This window comes from Schistocerca gregaria, chromosome 3 (genome assembly GCF_023897955.1).
Source record: "Schistocerca gregaria isolate iqSchGreg1 chromosome 3, iqSchGreg1.2, whole genome shotgun sequence".
In the NCBI taxonomy this organism is placed as follows: Eukaryota; Metazoa; Arthropoda; class Insecta; order Orthoptera; family Acrididae; genus Schistocerca; species Schistocerca gregaria.
The window spans coordinates 794,737,583-794,758,224 of NC_064922.1; the positions used below are offsets into that span (position 1 = coordinate 794,737,583).

The 20,642-nt window shown below is 50.4% G+C and overlaps 23 non-coding genes across 23 annotated transcripts; all 23 read right to left on the minus strand.

The window, feature by feature from the left end:
- Nucleotides 1-706: 706 nt before the first annotated feature.
- Trnas-aga (transfer RNA serine (anticodon AGA)) lies at nt 707-788 on the minus strand. Its single transcript has one exon. It is a non-coding gene; the product is annotated as a tRNA-Ser (tRNA).
- Nucleotides 789-933: 145 nt separating this feature from the next.
- Trnak-uuu (transfer RNA lysine (anticodon UUU)) lies at nt 934-1,006 on the minus strand. The gene has a single exon. It is a non-coding gene; the product is annotated as a tRNA-Lys (tRNA).
- A 670-nt stretch (nt 1,007-1,676) lies between these two features.
- Nucleotides 1,677-1,749, minus strand: Trnam-cau (transfer RNA methionine (anticodon CAU)). The gene has a single exon. It is a non-coding gene; the product is annotated as a tRNA-Met (tRNA).
- A 956-nt stretch (nt 1,750-2,705) lies between these two features.
- Trnas-aga (transfer RNA serine (anticodon AGA)) lies at nt 2,706-2,787 on the minus strand. Its single transcript has one exon. It is a non-coding gene; the product is annotated as a tRNA-Ser (tRNA).
- A 145-nt stretch (nt 2,788-2,932) lies between these two features.
- Trnak-uuu (transfer RNA lysine (anticodon UUU)) lies at nt 2,933-3,005 on the minus strand. Its single transcript has one exon. It is a non-coding gene; the product is annotated as a tRNA-Lys (tRNA).
- A 670-nt stretch (nt 3,006-3,675) lies between these two features.
- Trnam-cau (transfer RNA methionine (anticodon CAU)) lies at nt 3,676-3,748 on the minus strand. The gene has a single exon. It is a non-coding gene; the product is annotated as a tRNA-Met (tRNA).
- Nucleotides 3,749-4,706: 958 nt separating this feature from the next.
- Trnas-aga (transfer RNA serine (anticodon AGA)) lies at nt 4,707-4,788 on the minus strand. The gene has a single exon. It is a non-coding gene; the product is annotated as a tRNA-Ser (tRNA).
- Nucleotides 4,789-4,933: 145 nt separating this feature from the next.
- Nucleotides 4,934-5,006, minus strand: Trnak-uuu (transfer RNA lysine (anticodon UUU)). Its single transcript has one exon. It is a non-coding gene; the product is annotated as a tRNA-Lys (tRNA).
- A 670-nt stretch (nt 5,007-5,676) lies between these two features.
- On the minus strand, nt 5,677-5,749 carry Trnam-cau (transfer RNA methionine (anticodon CAU)). Its single transcript has one exon. It is a non-coding gene; the product is annotated as a tRNA-Met (tRNA).
- Nucleotides 5,750-6,706: 957 nt separating this feature from the next.
- On the minus strand, nt 6,707-6,788 carry Trnas-aga (transfer RNA serine (anticodon AGA)). Its single transcript has one exon. It is a non-coding gene; the product is annotated as a tRNA-Ser (tRNA).
- Nucleotides 6,789-6,933: 145 nt separating this feature from the next.
- Nucleotides 6,934-7,006, minus strand: Trnak-uuu (transfer RNA lysine (anticodon UUU)). The gene has a single exon. It is a non-coding gene; the product is annotated as a tRNA-Lys (tRNA).
- Nucleotides 7,007-7,676: 670 nt separating this feature from the next.
- Nucleotides 7,677-7,749, minus strand: Trnam-cau (transfer RNA methionine (anticodon CAU)). The gene has a single exon. It is a non-coding gene; the product is annotated as a tRNA-Met (tRNA).
- Nucleotides 7,750-8,705: 956 nt separating this feature from the next.
- Trnas-aga (transfer RNA serine (anticodon AGA)) lies at nt 8,706-8,787 on the minus strand. The gene has a single exon. It is a non-coding gene; the product is annotated as a tRNA-Ser (tRNA).
- A 145-nt stretch (nt 8,788-8,932) lies between these two features.
- On the minus strand, nt 8,933-9,005 carry Trnak-uuu (transfer RNA lysine (anticodon UUU)). The gene has a single exon. It is a non-coding gene; the product is annotated as a tRNA-Lys (tRNA).
- A 670-nt stretch (nt 9,006-9,675) lies between these two features.
- Trnam-cau (transfer RNA methionine (anticodon CAU)) lies at nt 9,676-9,748 on the minus strand. Its single transcript has one exon. It is a non-coding gene; the product is annotated as a tRNA-Met (tRNA).
- A 956-nt stretch (nt 9,749-10,704) lies between these two features.
- On the minus strand, nt 10,705-10,786 carry Trnas-aga (transfer RNA serine (anticodon AGA)). Its single transcript has one exon. It is a non-coding gene; the product is annotated as a tRNA-Ser (tRNA).
- Nucleotides 10,787-10,931: 145 nt separating this feature from the next.
- On the minus strand, nt 10,932-11,004 carry Trnak-uuu (transfer RNA lysine (anticodon UUU)). Its single transcript has one exon. It is a non-coding gene; the product is annotated as a tRNA-Lys (tRNA).
- Nucleotides 11,005-11,674: 670 nt separating this feature from the next.
- Nucleotides 11,675-11,747, minus strand: Trnam-cau (transfer RNA methionine (anticodon CAU)). The gene has a single exon. It is a non-coding gene; the product is annotated as a tRNA-Met (tRNA).
- A 956-nt stretch (nt 11,748-12,703) lies between these two features.
- Trnas-aga (transfer RNA serine (anticodon AGA)) lies at nt 12,704-12,785 on the minus strand. The gene has a single exon. It is a non-coding gene; the product is annotated as a tRNA-Ser (tRNA).
- A 145-nt stretch (nt 12,786-12,930) lies between these two features.
- On the minus strand, nt 12,931-13,003 carry Trnak-uuu (transfer RNA lysine (anticodon UUU)). Its single transcript has one exon. It is a non-coding gene; the product is annotated as a tRNA-Lys (tRNA).
- Nucleotides 13,004-13,673: 670 nt separating this feature from the next.
- Nucleotides 13,674-13,746, minus strand: Trnam-cau (transfer RNA methionine (anticodon CAU)). Its single transcript has one exon. It is a non-coding gene; the product is annotated as a tRNA-Met (tRNA).
- A 957-nt stretch (nt 13,747-14,703) lies between these two features.
- On the minus strand, nt 14,704-14,785 carry Trnas-aga (transfer RNA serine (anticodon AGA)). Its single transcript has one exon. It is a non-coding gene; the product is annotated as a tRNA-Ser (tRNA).
- A 145-nt stretch (nt 14,786-14,930) lies between these two features.
- Trnak-uuu (transfer RNA lysine (anticodon UUU)) lies at nt 14,931-15,003 on the minus strand. The gene has a single exon. It is a non-coding gene; the product is annotated as a tRNA-Lys (tRNA).
- Nucleotides 15,004-20,642: the final 5,639 nt, after the last annotated feature.

A 20,642-nucleotide genomic window follows, 5' to 3' on the forward strand; every position in this document is an offset into this window, starting at 1 on the left:
TTATGAGACTTAGGCGCTGCCTACTGCACTACTGAGTCAGAAACCACTCAACTACAGATGCTCGACAAGCTACCCGTGCTTTCCAAGCAGCTGTCGGCAGGGAAACTGGGATTGCCACCCAGCGACGTCGAAAAAGGGGCTAAACTCGCGAAGTCCCCCACTACACTGCCTTAAAACGACCGTTCATCACTATCGTGTGAGTAACCTTGCGTCAGCGGCGACGAGTCTTGCCCAAAGACGTAGCGTGCTTGGAGGCGCTGCCCGAATGCGTGTGGATGCACCCTCCTACCTCGTAATGCGCCTGCAGCTCCTATAGCCGTGGGCCGCCGTCGGCGGGCGGGAAGCCGACACAGCGCGGCGTTGCGAGCAGCGGCAGTGCGGTGGTGTTGTACTGTTGAGCATAGTTGCCTTCCAAGCAGTTGATCCGGGTACGATTCCCGGCCACCGCAAGTGGCGCTAACTTTTCCGTATCATTATGTGGGCTCCTGCTGTTAAATTAAGGTTTTTTTTTTTTCGTCGTTGCACCATCCTGTAGTATGTCCCGACTTGTCCCGACTTTGCTCGGCTGACGCGAAAGCTGACGCTTGGAAATCGCCCTTATCTAAAGGACAGGCACTATAAACGGCTGTGAGAGGTGAGGTGTGGCGAGGTACCAAAACGCGATATTTTCTGCTTCTTCTTCCAAAACAAGAAAAGAAAAATCGGACGCAGTCGGTAGGACTCGAACCTACGCTCCCAGAGAGAATCTGATTTCTAGTCAGACGCCTTAACCACTCGGCCACGACTGCTTGTCCAACAGGTGCCCCTCGAATCGTGAAAAACCCGACCGGTTGCGTCTGCGCAGAATGCCGACAGGAAACGTAAAACCGTGCACTGATTACGACAGGGCTACTATCGCTACGAGACGAGCCATTATGGAAGCGTTAAAATCTTCGCGCGGACAGGGACTCGAACCCTGGACCCTTAGGTTAAAAGCCTAATGCTCTACCGACTGAGCTATCCGGGCTTTCGCTTGTTGTGGTTGGAGCGGTTTCAAGCAACGTGATTAAGTGGAAGGTGTGTGTAGGCTTCTGGCGCTACTGGCGACTGCACCGACTACTCACTGACGCTGGTAGCAGCCCAACAGCGGACCAGTGCCTCTTCTCCCTTTATTCCGGTGCTGACAGTAACTGCATCACGTGCCTGCTTTCCCCGATTGCGTTCGGTTGAAGCCAAGGAAGAAGGGCGACCAACGACAGTTCGAAGACCAAAACATGGAGCGTTGTGTGCGCAAATAGTTCCGTTCCGGTACCGGGAATCGAAGCCGGACCTGTTGAGTGAAAGCCAGGTATCCTAGCCACTAGACCACACAGGACTTGCTCTACAGCGGTGAGATTTACTCCGTCTCTTATTGTATTTTGTGCTGAATCTGGACTCAGTGCTGTTCTCTGCTTGCGATCATATCCGCGCCTACAGACCGGCATGGCGCACAGTTCAAAATTGACTGTCCATTGCTGTGTGCATCGCATTTTGCTTGTAACACGGAGGAGAAATATCAAAGTTGTTACGTCGTCATAATTGGAAGTAAACATTTTGACGCTGAGGCGTGGACTCCGTGTGGATAACGGACAACAGTTAAGTTCGTTTCCTAGCAACAGCAACGCCCTTAATGCAGTCATGATGTGCAGAAAATTGAATGCCCCGGGTGAGGATCGAACTCACGACCTTAAGATTATGAGACTTACGCGCTGCCTACTGCGCTACCGAGGCACGCCGGAGACGACCTCGCAGGAAACTCGGTAAGTCTCACATATTAGAGATAGACAGTTTGCGCTTTCTGAAGAATCTGTTGTCTTGCTACACGTGCTGTCCCGACTCTCTAGATTAAACTGCAGCCGCAGCTATACAGCTATAAGGTCCTGAGGCTGACCCATCTCAAGCGAGAAATCCGCGCGGCAGCATTGTTGCCACAAGAGCAAAATAATGCATCGACCGGGAATCGTGCCGGCATACCTTAAGATTATGAGACTTAGGCGCTGCCTACTGCACTACTGAGTCACAAACCACTCAACTACAGATGCTCGACAAGCTACCCGTGCTTTCCAAGCAGCTGTCGGCAGGGAAACTGGGATTGCCACCCAGCGACGTCGAAAAAGGGGCTAAACTCGCGAAGTCCCCCACTACACTGCCTTAAAACGACCGTTCATCACTATCGTGTGAGTAACCTTGCGTCAGCGGCGACGAGTCTTGCCCAAAGACGTAGCGTGCTTGGAGGCGCTGCCCGAATGCGTGTGGATGCACCCTCCTACCTCGTAATGCGCCTGCAGCTCCTATAGCCGTGGGCCGCCGTCGGCGGGCGGGAAGCCGACACAGCGCGGCGTTGCGAGCAGCGGCAGTGCGGTGGTGTTGTACTGTTGAGCATAGTTGCCTTCCAAGCAGTTGATCCGGGTACGATTCCCGGCCACCGCAAGTGGCGCTAACTTTTCCGTATCATTATGTGGGCTCCTGCTGTTAAATTAAGGTTTTTTTTTTTTCGTCGTTGCACCATCCTGTAGTATGTCCCGACTTGTCCCGACTTTGCTCGGCTGACGCGAAAGCTGACGCTTGGAAATCGCCCTTATCTAAAGGACAGGCACTATAAACGGCTGTGAGAGGTGAGGTGTGGCGAGGTACCAAAACGCGATATTTTCTGCTTCTTCTTCCAAAACAAGAAAAGAAAAATCGGACGCAGTCGGTAGGACTCGAACCTACGCTCCCAGAGAGAATCTGATTTCTAGTCAGACGCCTTAACCACTCGGCCACGACTGCTTGTCCAACAGGTGCCCCTCGAATCGTGAAAAACCCGACCGGTTGCGTCTGCGCAGAATGCCGACAGGAAACGTAAAACCGTGCACTGATTACGACAGGGCTACTATCGCTACGAGACGAGCCATTATGGAAGCGTTAAAATCTTCGCGCGGACAGGGACTCGAACCCTGGACCCTTAGGTTAAAAGCCTAATGCTCTACCGACTGAGCTATCCGGGCTTTCGCTTGTTGTGGTTGGAGCGGTTTCAAGCAACGTGATTAAGTGGAAGGTGTGTGTAGGCTTCTGGCGCTACTGGCGACTGCACCGACTACTCACTGACGCTGGTAGCAGCCCAACAGCGGACCAGTGCCTCTTCTCCCTTTATTCCGGTGCTGACAGTAACTGCATCACGTGCCTGCTTTCCCCGATTGCGTTCGGTTGAAGCCAAGGAAGAAGGGCGACCAACGACAGTTCGAAGACCAAAACATGGAGCGTTGTGTGCGCAAATAGTTCCGTTCCGGTACCGGGAATCGAAGCCGGACCTGTTGAGTGAAAGCCAGGTATCCTAGCCACTAGACCACACAGGACTTGCTCTACAGCGGTGAGATTTACTCCGTCTCTTATTGTATTTTGTGCTGAATCTGGACTCAGTGCTGTTCTCTGCTTGCGATCATATCCGCGCCTACAGACCGGCATGGCGCACAGTTCAAAATTGACTGTCCATTGCTGTGTGCATCGCATTTTGCTTGTAACACGGAGGAGAAATATCAAAGTTGTTACGTCGTCATAATTGGAAGTAAACATTTTGACGCTGAGGCGTGGACTCCGTGTGGATAACGGACAACAGTTAAGTTCGTTTCCTAGCAACAGCAACGCCCTTAATGCAGTCATGATGTGCAGAAAATTGAATGCCCCGGGTGAGGATCGAACTCACGACCTTAAGATTATGAGACTTACGCGCTGCCTACTGCGCTACCGAGGCACGCCGGAGACGACCTCGCAGGAAACTCGGTAAGTCTCACATATTAGAGATAGACAGTTTGCGCTTTCTGAAGAATCTGTTGTCTTGCTACACGTGCTGTCCCGACTCTCTAGATTAAACTGCAGCCGCAGCTATACAGCTATAAGGTCCTGAGGCTGACCCATCTCAAGCGAGCAATCCGCGCGGCAGCATTGTTGCCACAAGAGCAAAATAATGCATCGACCGGGAATCGTGCCGGCATACCTTAAGATTATGAGACTTAGGCGCTGCCTACTGCACTACTGAGTCACAAACCACTCAACTACAGATGCTCGACAAGCTACCCGTGCTTTCCAAGCAGCTGTCGGCAGGGAAACTGGGATTGCCACCCAGCGACGTCGAAAAAGGGGCTAAACTCGCGAAGTCCCCCACTACACTGCCTTAAAACGACCGTTCATCACTATCGTGTGAGTAACCTTGCGTCAGCGGCGACGAGTCTTGCCCAAAGACGTAGCGTGCTTGGAGGCGCTGCCCGAATGCGTGTGGATGCACCCTCCTACCTCGTAATGCGCCTGCAGCTCCTATAGCCGTGGGCCGCCGTCGGCGGGCGGGAAGCCGACACAGCGCGGCGTTGCGAGCAGCGGCAGTGCGGTGGTGTTGTACTGTTGAGCATAGTTGCCTTCCAAGCAGTTGATCCGGGTACGATTCCCGGCCACCGCAAGTGGCGCTAACTTTTCCGTATCATTATGTGGGCTCCTGCTGTTAAATTAAGGTTTTTTTTTTTTTTCGTCGTTGCACCATCCTGTAGTATGTCCCGACTTGTCCCGACTTTGCTCGGCTGACGCGAAAGCTGACGCTTGGAAATCGCCCTTATCTAAAGGACAGGCACTATAAACGGCTGTGAGAGGTGAGGTGTGGCGAGGTACCAAAACGCGATATTTTCTGCTTCTTCTTCCAAAACAAGAAAAGAAAAATCGGACGCAGTCGGTAGGACTCGAACCTACGCTCCCAGAGAGAATCTGATTTCTAGTCAGACGCCTTAACCACTCGGCCACGACTGCTTGTCCAACAGGTGCCCCTCGAATCGTGAAAAACCCGACCGGTTGCGTCTGCGCAGAATGCCGACAGGAAACGTAAAACCGTGCACTGATTACGACAGGGCTACTATCGCTACGAGACGAGCCATTATGGAAGCGTTAAAATCTTCGCGCGGACAGGGACTCGAACCCTGGACCCTTAGGTTAAAAGCCTAATGCTCTACCGACTGAGCTATCCGGGCTTTCGCTTGTTGTGGTTGGAGCGGTTTCAAGCAACGTGATTAAGTGGAAGGTGTGTGTAGGCTTCTGGCGCTACTGGCGACTGCACCGACTACTCACTGACGCTGGTAGCAGCCCAACAGCGGACCAGTGCCTCTTCTCCCTTTATTCCGGTGCTGACAGTAACTGCATCACGTGCCTGCTTTCCCCGATTGCGTTCGGTTGAAGCCAAGGAAGAAGGGCGACCAACGACAGTTCGAAGACCAAAACATGGAGCGTTGTGTGCGCAAATAGTTCCGTTCCGGTACCGGGAATCGAAGCCGGACCTGTTGAGTGAAAGCCAGGTATCCTAGCCACTAGACCACACAGGACTTGCTCTACAGCGGTGAGATTTACTCCGTCTCTTATTGTATTTTGTGCTGAATCTGGACTCAGTGCTGTTCTCTGCTTGCGATCATATCCGCGCCTACAGACCGGCATGGCGCACAGTTCAAAATTGACTGTCCATTGCTGTGTGCATCGCATTTTGCTTGTAACACGGAGGAGAAATATCAAAGTTGTTACGTCGTCATAATTGGAAGTAAACATTTTGACGCTGAGGCGTGGACTCCGTGTGGATAACGGACAACAGTTAAGTTCGTTTCCTAGCAACAGCAACGCCCTTAATGCAGTCATGATGTGCAGAAAATTGAATGCCCCGGGTGAGGATCGAACTCACGACCTTAAGATTATGAGACTTACGCGCTGCCTACTGCGCTACCGAGGCACGCCGGAGACGACCTCGCAGGAAACTCGGTAAGTCTCACATATTAGAGATAGACAGTTTGCGCTTTCTGAAGAATCTGTTGTCTTGCTACACGTGCTGTCCCGACTCTCTAGATTAAACTGCAGCCGCAGCTATACAGCTATAAGGTCCTGAGGCTGACCCATCTCAAGCGAGAAATCCGCGCGGCAGCATTGTTGCCACAAGAGCAAAATAATGCATCGACCGGGAATCGTGCCGGCATACCTTAAGATTATGAGACTTAGGCGCTGCCTACTGCACTACTGAGTCACAAACCACTCAACTACAGATGCTCGACAAGCTACCCGTGCTTTCCAAGCAGCTGTCGGCAGGGAAACTGGGATTGCCACCCAGCGACGTCGAAAAAGGGGCTAAACTCGCGAAGTCCCCCACTACACTGCCTTAAAACGACCGTTCATCACTATCGTGTGAGTAACCTTGCGTCAGCGGCGACGAGTCTTGCCCAAAGACGTAGCGTGCTTGGAGGCGCTGCCCGAATGCGTGTGGATGCACCCTCCTACCTCGTAATGCGCCTGCAGCTCCTATAGCCGTGGGCCGCCGTCGGCGGGCGGGAAGCCGACACAGCGCGGCGTTGCGAGCAGCGGCAGTGCGGTGGTGTTGTACTGTTGAGCATAGTTGCCTTCCAAGCAGTTGATCCGGGTACGATTCCCGGCCACCGCAAGTGGCGCTAACATTTCCGTATCATTATGTGGGCTCCTGCTGTTAAATTAAGGTTTTTTTTTTTTTCGTCGTTGCACCATCCTGTAGTATGTCCCGACTTGTCCCGACTTTGCTCGGCTGACGCGAAAGCTGACGCTTGGAAATCGCCCTTATCTAAAGGACAGGCACTATAAACGGCTGTGAGAGGTGAGGTGTGGCGAGGTACCAAAACGCGATATTTTCTGCTTCTTCTTCCAAAACAAGAAAAGAAAAATCGGACGCAGTCGGTAGGACTCGAACCTACGCTCCCAGAGAGAATCTGATTTCTAGTCAGACGCCTTAACCACTCGGCCACGACTGCTTGTCCAACAGGTGCCCCTCGAATCGTGAAAAACCCGACCGGTTGCGTCTGCGCAGAATGCCGACAGGAAACGTAAAACCGTGCACTGATTACGACAGGGCTACTATCGCTACGAGACGAGCCATTATGGAAGCGTTAAAATCTTCGCGCGGACAGGGACTCGAACCCTGGACCCTTAGGTTAAAAGCCTAATGCTCTACCGACTGAGCTATCCGGGCTTTCGCTTGTTGTGGTTGGAGCGGTTTCAAGCAACGTGATTAAGTGGAAGGTGTGTGTAGGCTTCTGGCGCTACTGGCGACTGCACCGACTACTCACTGACGCTGGTAGCAGCCCAACAGCGGACCAGTGCCTCTTCTCCCTTTATTCCGGTGCTGACAGTAACTGCATCACGTGCCTGCTTTCCCCGATTGCGTTCGGTTGAAGCCAAGGAAGAAGGGCGACCAACGACAGTTCGAAGACCAAAACATGGAGCGTTGTGTGCGCAAATAGTTCCGTTCCGGTACCGGGAATCGAAGCCGGACCTGTTGAGTGAAAGCCAGGTATCCTAGCCACTAGACCACACAGGACTTGCTCTACAGCGGTGAGATTTACTCCGTCTCTTATTGTATTTTGTGCTGAATCTGGACTCAGTGCTGTTCTCTGCTTGCGATCATATCCGCGCCTACAGACCGGCATGGCGCACAGTTCAAAATTGACTGTCCATTGCTGTGTGCATCGCATTTTGCTTGTAACACGGAGGAGAAATATCAAAGTTGTTACGTCGTCATAATTGGAAGTAAACATTTTGACGCTGAGGCGTGGACTCCGTGTGGATAACGGACAACAGTTAAGTTCGTTTCCTAGCAACAGCAACGCCCTTAATGCAGTCATGATGTGCAGAAAATTGAATGCCCCGGGTGAGGATCGAACTCACGACCTTAAGATTATGAGACTTACGCGCTGCCTACTGCGCTACCGAGGCACGCCGGAGACGACCTCGCAGGAAACTCGGTAAGTCTCACATATTAGAGATAGACAGTTTGCGCTTTCTGAAGAATCTGTTGTCTTGCTACACGTGCTGTCCCGACTCTCTAGATTAAACTGCAGCCGCAGCTATACAGCTATAAGGTCCTGAGGCTGACCCATCTCAAGCGAGCAATCCGCGCGGCAGCATTGTTGCCACAAGAGCAAAATAATGCATCGACCGGGAATCGTGCCGGCATACCTTAAGATTATGAGACTTAGGCGCTGCCTACTGCACTACTGAGTCACAAACCACTCAACTACAGATGCTCGACAAGCTACCCGTGCTTTCCAAGCAGCTGTCGGCAGGGAAACTGGGATTGCCACCCAGCGACGTCGAAAAAGGGGCTAAACTCGCGAAGTCCCCCACTACACTGCCTTAAAACGACCGTTCATCACTATCGTGTGAGTAACCTTGCGTCAGCGGCGACGAGTCTTGCCCAAAGACGTAGCGTGCTTGGAGGCGCTGCCCGAATGCGTGTGGATGCACCCTCCTACCTCGTAATGCGCCTGCAGCTCCTATAGCCGTGGGCCGCCGTCGGCGGGCGGGAAGCCGACACAGCGCGGCGTTGCGAGCAGCGGCAGTGCGGTGGTGTTGTACTGTTGAGCATAGTTGCCTTCCAAGCAGTTGATCCGGGTACGATTCCCGGCCACCGCAAGTGGCGCTAACTTTTCCGTATCATTATGTGGGCTCCTGCTGTTAAATTAAGGTTTTTTTTTTTTCGTCGTTGCACCATCCTGTAGTATGTCCCGACTTGTCCCGACTTTGCTCGGCTGACGCGAAAGCTGACGCTTGGAAATCGCCCTTATCTAAAGGACAGGCACTATAAACGGCTGTGAGAGGTGAGGTGTGGCGAGGTACCAAAACGCGATATTTTCTGCTTCTTCTTCCAAAACAAGAAAAGAAAAATCGGACGCAGTCGGTAGGACTCGAACCTACGCTCCCAGAGGGAATCTGATTTCTAGTCAGACGCCTTAACCACTCGGCCACGACTGCTTGTCCAACAGGTGCCCCTCGAATCGTGAAAAACCCGACCGGTTGCGTCTGCGCAGAATGCCGACAGGAAACGTAAAACCGTGCACTGATTACGACAGGGCTACTATCGCTACGAGACGAGCCATTATGGAAGCGTTAAAATCTTCGCGCGGACAGGGACTCGAACCCTGGACCCTTAGGTTAAAAGCCTAATGCTCTACCGACTGAGCTATCCGGGCTTTCGCTTGTTGTGGTTGGAGCGGTTTCAAGCAACGTGATTAAGTGGAAGGTGTGTGTAGGCTTCTGGCGCTACTGGCGACTGCACCGACTACTCACTGACGCTGGTAGCAGCCCAACAGCGGACCAGTGCCTCTTCTCCCTTTATTCCGGTGCTGACAGTAACTGCATCACGTGCCTGCTTTCCCCGATTGCGTTCGGTTGAAGCCAAGGAAGAAGGGCGACCAACGACAGTTCGAAGACCAAAACATGGAGCGTTGTGTGCGCAAATAGTTCCGTTCCGGTACCGGGAATCGAAGCCGGACCTGTTGAGTGAAAGCCAGGTATCCTAGCCACTAGACCACACAGGACTTGCTCTACAGCGGTGAGATTTACTCCGTCTCTTATTGTATTTTGTGCTGAATCTGGACTCAGTGCTGTTCTCTGCTTGCGATCATATCCGCGCCTACAGACCGGCATGGCGCACAGTTCAAAATTGACTGTCCATTGCTGTGTGCATCGCATTTTGCTTGTAACACGGAGGAGAAATATCAAAGTTGTTACGTCGTCATAATTGGAAGTAAACATTTTGACGCTGAGGCGTGGACTCCGTGTGGATAACGGACAACAGTTAAGTTCGTTTCCTAGCAACAGCAACGCCCTTAATGCAGTCATGATGTGCAGAAAATTGAATGCCCCGGGTGAGGATCGAACTCACGACCTTAAGATTATGAGACTTACGCGCTGCCTACTGCGCTACCGAGGCACGCCGGAGACGACCTCGCAGGAAACTCGGTAAGTCTCACATATTAGAGATAGACAGTTTGCGCTTTCTGAAGAATCTGTTGTCTTGCTACACGTGCTGTCCCGACTCTCTAGATTAAACTGCAGCCGCAGCTATACAGCTATAAGGTCCTGAGGCTGACCCATCTTAAGCGAGCAATCCGCGCGGCAGCATTGTTGCCACAAGAGCAAAATAATGCATCGACCGGGAATCGTGCCGGCATACCTTAAGATTATGAGACTTAGGCGCTGCCTACTGCACTACTGAGTCACAAACCACTCAACTACAGATGCTCGACAAGCTACCCGTGCTTTCCAAGCAGCTGTCGGCAGGGAAACTGGGATTGCCACCCAGCGACGTCGAAAAAGGGGCTAAACTCGCGAAGTCCCCCACTACACTGCCTTAAAACGACCGTTCATCACTATCGTGTGCGTAACCTTGCGTCAGCGGCGACGAGTCTTGCCCAAAGACGTAGCGTGCTTGGAGGCGCTGCCCGAATGCGTGTGGATGCACCCTCCTACCTCGTAATGCGCCTGCAGCTCCTATAGCCGTGGGCCGCCGTCGGCGGGCGGGAAGCCGACACAGCGCGGCGTTGCGAGCAGCGGCAGTGCGGTGGTGTTGTACTGTTGAGCATAGTTGCCTTCCAAGCAGTTGATCCGGGTACGATTCCCGGCCACCGCAAGTGGCGCTAACTTTTCCGTATCATTATGTGGGCTCCTGCTGTTAAATTAAGGTTTTTTTTTTTTCGTCGTTGCACCATCCTGTAGTATGTCCCGACTTGTCCCGACTTTGCTCGGCTGACGCGAAAGCTGACGCTTGGAAATCGCCCTTATCTAAAGGACAGGCACTATAAACGGCTGTGAGAGGTGAGGTGTGGCGAGGTACCAAAACGCGATATTTTCTGCTTCTTCTTCCAAAACAAGAAAAGAAAAATCGGACGCAGTCGGTAGGACTCGAACCTACGCTCCCAGAGGGAATCTGATTTCTAGTCAGACGCCTTAACCACTCGGCCACGACTGCTTGTCCAACAGGTGCCCCTCGAATCGTGAAAAACCCGACCGGTTGCGTCTGCGCAGAATGCCGACAGGAAACGTAAAACCGTGCACTGATTACGACAGGGCTACTATCGCTACGAGACGAGCCATTATGGAAGCGTTAAAATCTTCGCGCGGACAGGGACTCGAACCCTGGACCCTTAGGTTAAAAGCCTAATGCTCTACCGACTGAGCTATCCGGGCTTTCGCTTGTTGTGGTTGGAGCGGTTTCAAGCAACGTGATTAAGTGGAAGGTGTGTGTAGGCTTCTGGCGCTACTGGCGACTGCACCGACTACTCACTGACGCTGGTAGCAGCCCAACAGCGGACCAGTGCCTCTTCTCCCTTTATTCCGGTGCTGACAGTAACTGCATCACGTGCCTGCTTTCCCCGATTGCGTTCGGTTGAAGCCAAGGAAGAAGGGCGACCAACGACAGTTCGAAGACCAAAACATGGAGCGTTGTGTGCGCAAATAGTTCCGTTCCGGTACCGGGAATCGAAGCCGGACCTGTTGAGTGAAAGCCAGGTATCCTAGCCACTAGACCACACAGGACTTGCTCTACAGCGGTGAGATTTACTCCGTCTCTTATTGTATTTTGTGCTGAATCTGGACTCAGTGCTGTTCTCTGCTTGCGATCATATCCGCGCCTACAGACCGGCATGGCGCACAGTTCAAAATTGACTGTCCATTGCTGTGTGCATCGCATTTTGCTTGTAACACGGAGGAGAAATATCAAAGTTGTTACGTCGTCATAATTGGAAGTAAACATTTTGACGCTGAGGCGTGGACTCCGTGTGGATAACGGACAACAGTTAAGTTCGTTTCCTAGCAACAGCAACGCCCTTAATGCAGTCATGATGTGCAGAAAATTGAATGCCCCGGGTGAGGATCGAACTCACGACCTTAAGATTATGAGACTTACGCGCTGCCTACTGCGCTACCGAGGCACGCCGGAGACGACCTCGCAGGAAACTCGGTAAGTCTCACATATTAGAGATAGACAGTTTGCGCTTTCTGAAGAATCTGTTGTCTTGCTACACGTGCTGTCCCGACTCTCTAGATTAAACTGCAGCCGCAGCTATACAGCTATAAGGTCCTGAGGCTGACCCATCTTAAGCGAGCAATCCGCGCGGCAGCATTGTTGCCACAAGAGCAAAATAATGCATCGACCGGGAATCGTGCCGGCATACCTTAAGATTATGAGACTTAGGCGCTGCCTACTGCACTACTGAGTCACAAACCACTCAACTACAGATGCTCGACAAGCTACCCGTGCTTTCCAAGCAGCTGTCGGCAGGGAAACTGGGATTGCCACCCAGCGACGTCGAAAAAGGGGCTAAACTCGCGAAGTCCCCCACTACACTGCCTTAAAACGACCGTTCATCACTATCGTGTGCGTAACCTTGCGTCAGCGGCGACGAGTCTTGCCCAAAGACGTAGCGTGCTTGGAGGCGCTGCCCGAATGCGTGTGGATGCACCCTCCTACCTCGTAATGCGCCTGCAGCTCCTATAGCCGTGGGCCGCCGTCGGCGGGCGGGAAGCCGACACAGCGCGGCGTTGCGAGCAGCGGCAGTGCGGTGGTGTTGTACTGTTGAGCATAGTTGCCTTCCAAGCAGTTGATCCGGGTACGATTCCCGGCCACCGCAAGTGGCGCTAACTTTTCCGTATCATTATGTGGGCTCCTGCTGTTAAATTAAGGTTTTTTTTTTTTCGTCGTTGCACCATCCTGTAGTATGTCCCGACTTGTCCCGACTTTGCTCGGCTGACGCGAAAGCTGACGCTTGGAAATCGCCCTTATCTAAAGGACAGGCACTATAAACGGCTGTGAGAGGTGAGGTGTGGCGAGGTACCAAAACGCGATATTTTCTGCTTCTTCTTCCAAAACAAGAAAAGAAAAATCGGACGCAGTCGGTAGGACTCGAACCTACGCTCCCAGAGAGAATCTGATTTCTAGTCAGACGCCTTAACCACTCGGCCACGACTGCTTGTCCAACAGGTGCCCCTCGAATCGTGAAAAACCCGACCGGTTGCGTCTGCGCAGAATGCCGACAGGAAACGTAAAACCGTGCACTGATTACGACAGGGCTACTATCGCTACGAGACGAGCCATTATGGAAGCGTTAAAATCTTCGCGCGGACAGGGACTCGAACCCTGGACCCTTAGGTTAAAAGCCTAATGCTCTACCGACTGAGCTATCCGGGCTTTCGCTTGTTGTGGTTGGAGCGGTTTCAAGCAACGTGATTAAGTGGAAGGTGTGTGTAGGCTTCTGGCGCTACTGGCGACTGCACCGACTACTCACTGACGCTGGTAGCAGCCCAACAGCGGACCAGTGCCTCTTCTCCCTTTATTCCGGTGCTGACAGTAACTGCATCACGTGCCTGCTTTCCCCGATTGCGTTCGGTTGAAGCCAAGGAAGAAGGGCGACCAACGACAGTTCGAAGACCAAAACATGGAGCGTTGTGTGCGCAAATAGTTCCGTTCCGGTACCGGGAATCGAAGCCGGACCTGTTGAGTGAAAGCCAGGTATCCTAGCCACTAGACCACACAGGACTTGCTCTACAGCGGTGAGATTTACTCCGTCTCTTATTGTATTTTGTGCTGAATCTGGACTCAGTGCTGTTCTCTGCTTGCGATCATATCCGCGCCTACAGACCGGCATGGCGCACAGTTCAAAATTGACTGTCCATTGCTGTGTGCATCGCATTTTGCTTGTAACACGGAGGAGAAATATCAAAGTTGTTACGTCGTCATAATTGGAAGTAAACATTTTGACGCTGAGGCGTGGACTCCGTGTGGATAACGGACAACAGTTAAGTTCGTTTCCTAGCAACAGCAACGCCCTTAATGCAGTCATGATGTGCAGAAAATTGAATGCCCCGGGTGAGGATCGAACTCACGACCTTAAGATTATGAGACTTACGCGCTGCCTACTGCGCTACCGAGGCACGCCGGAGACGACCTCGCAGGAAACTCGGTAAGTCTCACATATTAGAGATAGACAGTTTGCGCTTTCTGAAGAATCTGTTGTCTTGCTACACGTGCTGTCCCGACTCTCTAGATTAAACTGCAGCCGCAGCTATACAGCTATAAGGTCCTGAGGCTGACCCATCTCAAGCGAGCAATCCGCGCGGCAGCATTGTTGCCACAAGAGCAAAATAATGCATCGACCGGGAATCGTGCCGGCATACCTTAAGATTATGAGACTTAGGCGCTGCCTACTGCACTACTGAGTCACAAACCACTCAACTACAGATGCTCGACAAGCTACCCGTGCTTTCCAAGCAGCTGTCGGCAGGGAAACTGGGATTGCCACCCAGCGACGTCGAAAAAGGGGCTAAACTCGCGAAGTCCCCCACTACACTGCCTTAAAACGACCGTTCATCACTATCGTGTGAGTAACCTTGCGTCAGCGGCGACGAGTCTTGCCCAAAGACGTAGCGTGCTTGGAGGCGCTGCCCGAATGCGTGTGGATGCACCCTCCTACCTCGTAATGCGCCTGCAGCTCCTATAGCCGTGGGCCGCCGTCGGCGGGCGGGAAGCCGACACAGCGCGGCGTTGCGAGCAGCGGCAGTGCGGTGGTGTTGTACTGTTGAGCATAGTTGCCTTCCAAGCAGTTGATCCGGGTACGATTCCCGGCCACCGCAAGTGGCGCTAACTTTTCCGTATCATTATGTGGGCTCCTGCTGTTAAATTAAGGTTTTTTTTTTTTTCGTCGTTGCACCATCCTGTAGTATGTCCCGACTTGTCCCGACTTTGCTCGGCTGACGCGAAAGCTGACGCTTGGAAATCGCCCTTATCTAAAGGACAGGCACTATAAACGGCTGTGAGAGGTGAGGTGTGGCGAGGTACCAAAACGCGATATTTTCTGCTTCTTCTTCCAAAACAAGAAAAGAAAAGTCGGACGCAGTCGGTAGGACTCGAACCTACGCTCCCAGAGGGAATCTGATTTCTAGTCAGACGCCTTAACCACTCGGCCACGACTGCTTGTCCAACAGGTGCCCCGCGAATCGTGAAAAACCCGACCGGTTGCGTCTGCGCAGAATGCCGACAGGAAACGTAAAACCGTGCACTGATTACGACAGGGCTACTATCGCTACGAGACGAGCCATTATGGAAGCGTTAAAATCTTCGCGCGGACAGGGACTCGAACCCTGGACCCTTAGGTTAAAAGCCTAATGCTCTACCGACTGAGCTATCCGGGCTTTCGCTTGTTGTGGTTGGAGCGGTTTCAAGCAACGTGATTAAGTGGAAGGTGTGTGTAGGCTTCTGGCGCTACTGGCGACTGCACCGACTACTCACTGACGCTGGTAGCAGCCCAACAGCGGACCAGTGCCTCTTCTCCCTTTATTCCGGTGCTGACAGTAACTGCATCACGTGCCTGCTTTCCCCGATTGCGTTCGGTTGAAGCCAAGGAAGAAGGGCGACCAACGACAGTTCGAAGACCAAAACATGGAGCGTTGTGTGCGCAAATAGTTCCGTTCCGGTACCGGGAATCGAAGCCGGACCTGTTGAGTGAAAGCCAGGTATCCTAGCCACTTTTTTTTTTTTTTTTTTTTTTTTGGCCTCCCTTCTCCCCACACAGCCCATCCATTCGCTCTCCTTTTATGCCTTCTTCGGCGAGCTTCTATGCTATATCGACTGATTTTTTTTTTTTCAAATTTACTGTGACAGTTAGGGAAATGAAATGATGTTTGGCTTCTTCGCCATGTGAGGCTTCTCCTCCGTAGAACTGAAAATTGAAAAATTAAGGCTTCTTGGGAATTAATAAATTGTCACTCTTGCTTCATACTGAAATAAATTAAACAAAATAGAAAGATTGTAACTGAGGAACACGTGCAAGAAGCTTCCACTGCATTGTGTGCAACGAAACCACCTTCCGATATTACCAAGATCCTGGAAAATCATCATAGATGAAAGTAGTTGCTGGAGATATGGGGTTCATCCAGCAGTAAGTGTGAAGCCGCAGTGCCGTTTCGGGGTTCTGTCCGAGGCCTTCACGGCTACCGTAGCGGCCCTGGGGCACACGAAGTCCCCACCGTACTTCACCCTCAACAGCGATCCCCTACTTTGGCCTGTGACTACATTTTTCGTAGACGAGGGCTATTAAGATGTTTATCCAATCCCTTGTCTCTGAAACAGAATGTGTAACATGTTACCAAAAGTATTTTTGTGGTCCCTGCGCGTACATATCTGATAATATTTTGCTCGTTCGTATAATTCGTATTCTAAAACACGGTCATTGCCGTGTTCAGATATAACGTAATGTACATAATTGCCAAACAACCACAACACAGCATTGGTTTTCTGGACAGGGAAGAAAACACCATCGGGGAAGAGTAATTTTTCAACATTGATCTCAGTACTAACAGTTCTGGTTATAAAGGCTACCCGCCGTTGGAGTCCCCTCCATATTTCGGCGTATCCGCCACAGAGAAAGCGGTGGATCAATGTGTCAACTGCGTCACATCGGGTGCACACAATCGTGTCACTAAGACCAATGGAGTGCAACTTTTCGTTAGTGGAAACTACGTTATTAACAACTCGGTACCAGGTTGCCTGAATGTCGGAAGACAGTTCACGATTACTAATATTTTTCCAAATTCTTTTCCAGTCTTTGTCGGGATATCTGCACTCCATTTTGTTGACATGTTCTTTCGTTGTTAAGAGTTCCATTAATTTCCTGCAATTCCTTGATTGTGGATTCGTGACAATACTGTCCATGTAGCTAATCTCTAAAAAGAACTGGCGAATATATTTCAATTTATAATTAATTCCGCCTATATTTATGGGTGGACGTAAATTTTCTGGCTGTAGGAGTCGATACAGCCTGGCTGTAATACTATGTGGATGTTTTTCTATAATTTGTAGGGTCCTCTTTATATATAACGCCGTAGTCTTCCGCCATATATCTGTTAAACCTAGGCCACCTTCAGCGGAAGGTAACGTAACTGTACCGACTGCTACTCTAAAAATATTCCCTGTCCATATAAATCGGCAAATGATACTCATTATACGTTTGGCAATGGGTTTCGAAACTGGCAATATTTGACCTATATATATAGCTTTTGATAAAATGGACCAATTAATTATTCTGATTCGTTGTTTAATGTTCAGATGTCTGGTCTGATTGAGTATTGTGGCTCCTCTGATTGTATCCAGTACTTTCTTCCAATTGTAGGTCATGGTCTGAAGCGGACATCGGTAAAAGGTGACACCCAGAGCGGTGTGACGATCGACGGAGCGTGCCCATTCCAAACGGACATCTTGAAGACCTTTAAGATTTAAAAACGAACTCTTCACCTCGTTAACCCTAGCGCCTGTAGCTTCACAAAAGATCTGAATATTCGTAGTTAATTTCTCTAAATCTTCGTTACTACGAATAACCACTCCAACGTCATCAGCATATGCATTGGTGACGTTGTTAACGCCAGATATCGTGATGCCCTCAAGATCGACATCGAGTCTCCTTAGTAAAGGCTCCAGTGCAACAACATACAGGAGCATTGACAAAGGACTTCCCTGCGGGACGCCGTTGCGAATTTCAATGGGTGGAGTGAAATGCCCATTTACAGACACTTGTGTTTGGATGCCTTCAACAATGTTAATTAAAACTTGCACAAAATGTTGACTAAAACCCACATAGGTCAACGTTCTGAACAAAAATAAGTGGTTGACCCTGTCAAAAGCCTTTGAGAAGTCGATAAAGGCAAGGCCTCCTGGTGAGGATGACGTTGCAAAAATTGCAGAGACATCCCTATATTCACAAACAGTTTTAAAAATATTCCGCCCCGAGAGACAGGTTTGGTGGTCACCTATGATCTTCTCCATTAGAGGTCTCAGTCTTTCCTTCAGTACACGTGCAATTATTTTATAATCCGAGTTCATCAAACATATTGGTCTCAATTGATTGAGATCTTTAACTGTCGCGTTCCTTCCCTTTGGTATTAGCACAGTTACGCTTTCTTTGAACTCGCGTGGAACAGTAACACCTTGCAACACTTCATTTATCACTTCTGTGAATTGATTACCGATGAGAGGCCAAAATTTACAATAAAACTCTACAGGCAAGCCATCAGGCCCTGGGGACTTACGGGTAGGCGAATATTTAAGTATATCAAACACCTCCTCACATGTGATCGCAGTGGTAAGGGACACATTGTCCTCGTCATTGATAACGTTGTCGATACCTGTAGTTCGTAGCAAATCGTTCGCACAGTCTAGATTATACCGGGTATCAGTATATAACGTACGATAAAATCCATAAACTGCATTTAAAATGTCAGAGTGTTCCGTCAGCACCCGGTTATCGCCCACTCTAAGACAAGCAATAAACGCTCGTCTTCTATTTCTTTCATGTTCGAGTAAGTGGTACAGCGATGCGTTTTCGTCCTCCACCGTTGTCGGGACACGAGATTTAATTTTTAAACCCTCCAGCTGTTGTCGCTTGAGACTTATGAGGTGAGCCTTGATCTTCTTTATTTCAATGAAAACCTCATCAGTCATCTGCTGAGCTGATAGTTCCCTTAAGCATGTATAGTAAAATTCAACGGTATTGCGAGACCACATCGCTCGCTCCCTCCCGTAAGCTATTAGGGATGATCTCAATTTCTTTTTAGCACATGAGGTCCACCACGCAAGGCGAGAGCTGTATTTATGGCGCATACGTAGAGCAGCCTGCCATACCTCCGCTACTGTTCTTGATAGGGCACCCTCGAACAACATATGGGTATTCAGCTTCCATAAGGGGCGACCCCAATACGTTCCTTGCTTCTGAAAACGAATGCTGCATTTCACTGCGAGATGGTCCGAAAAGGTAGTGGGAATTACTTCGATACTACTGATTTTATTTTCCAGGTTTGCTGTGACGTATATTCTGTCTATTCTGCTTTGCGAGCGACTACTGATGTACGTAAATTTGACTAACGTGGGGTATTTGCTTTCCCACACGTCTGTCCACTTCATGTTTGTCACCAAAGCCGCCAGTTCCCTGGAGAAGTTAAAATTTGGTCGCTGATCCTTTTTGTGAAGTACACAATTAAAGTCACCACCGATTAAAGCTTCCGCCGGATTCCCCTTAAGTAAATAGACCATATCGTTCTTAAAAAAATTAGCCCTATCATCTCTAGCGTTGTTACCAGAGGGGACATATACATTTAAAACAGTAGTAGTAAAAATTTTACAACTGATGCCCCTCCCATTTTCTAACAGACAAATATCCTTCACATCAATACCATCTTTGACAAGGATCGCAGTCCCACATGTGGCTTCCGGTGCAATATTTAAAATCTCTTGAAAACCTGGGACATAAAAGTTGTGGACATTAAATTCCTGTAGGAGGGCTATATCAGTATCCGACTGGTAAAGGAAATCTTTTAAAGAAGCGACTTTCGTTTCACTGCGAATCCGATTTATATTGATCGTGGTCACATTATATGTCAGTTCCGTTGGCATAGGTGCAGGTAAAAGAAATTGGCTAATGAAGTATACCCCATGCAGAGTCACGTCTGTACCATTCCATTCTGTCTGTCAGAAAGAAAAATAGACAGTAAAAAAAAAAATTAAATGCCACTAGCATGTGTCAGGTCCATCTCCATTCCGTGGTCGGTGCGATCTTCTTGGGCATCGGCCCAATCAAGTCCTTTTCCAGAGACAGTTCGGTCTAAATCCATAGTAGTGCCGGTCTGCAAACCTGCGACGCCAAGCGGTGCGCGAGGTTGTTGTTGAAGATCATCTGCATCGGCACGACTCATCTCCGCTTCAGTACACTCGTTAACTCGTGCTACTGGGCATTGTTCTCGTAGTCGTTCATTATCCCTTAAATGTTTTAACTTTTCCCGCAATGCAGGAGCTAAACTCTCTGCTGCTTTGTGTGCCAATCTCCTCTTCTTGCCTTTCTTCGAAGATCTCTTCGGCGATCTAGCAGGAGATGAAGTTTGCGACCTGTCAGGAGAAGTACCGGATGATACGTCTGACGTCGCCTGTTCCTTTTTTCGGACAAAAGTCCGCGTATCGCATTCCACAACGGCAGAAGGAGGCGCATCTTTTCCCATGGCTCCCACTGGCAGCAACCCAGTCTCCAATTCTACACTATCGCTCGTTGTGGTTTCCTTGACGCAAGTGTCTTCTGTGGGCGCCAACGTGAAACCAATGTCCAGATTGCTATCTTCGTTCATAGTTCCCGCAGAGTGGATGCCTGGAGCGTCCACTCCTCGGAAGCTAGTGGCAATATCCTCACGTTGGTGGGAATCCTGACGACGCAAGGAAACCTCCGTTGCGGGTATTTGGGGATCTTCGGCCGAGTCCGCGGAAGAACGAGCAACCACAGTGGGAGAGTTGGAAAAAGTTGGCGTCGGCATAGATTCGAGGGGCGCGGAGCTGATCGGCAGACCATCCGCAAATCTAGAGCTTGAAGCCGGAGTATCATCGACAACCGCCCGCGAGGCAGCAGGCTCCCCGCGCACAGGCGGCACCGACTCGCCTCGGCTGCGGAAGTCAGCAGCGGCAGCGTATGACAACTTCATACCAACAACAGGGCCGGAACTTGGCATCTCGTCACGCGGTAACTGCGGGACACGCCTCCGTGAACATTCTGCACGAATATGTTCAGTGGAATTGCATAAAGCGCAAGTCCGCGGTTGCCCATCATAGATAATCAAAGCACGATACCCACAAATATTAAGATAAGAGGGGACATGCTTCTGTAATTCAATCTTAATTTGCCTTACGCCGTTCAAGACAGGAAACATATGAGCTTCAGACCACCTTTCTGCCACATTGGAAATAATTCTGCCATAAGGCCGAAGGGCAACATTAAGTTCTTCGGGCGGAATTTCAAAAGGGA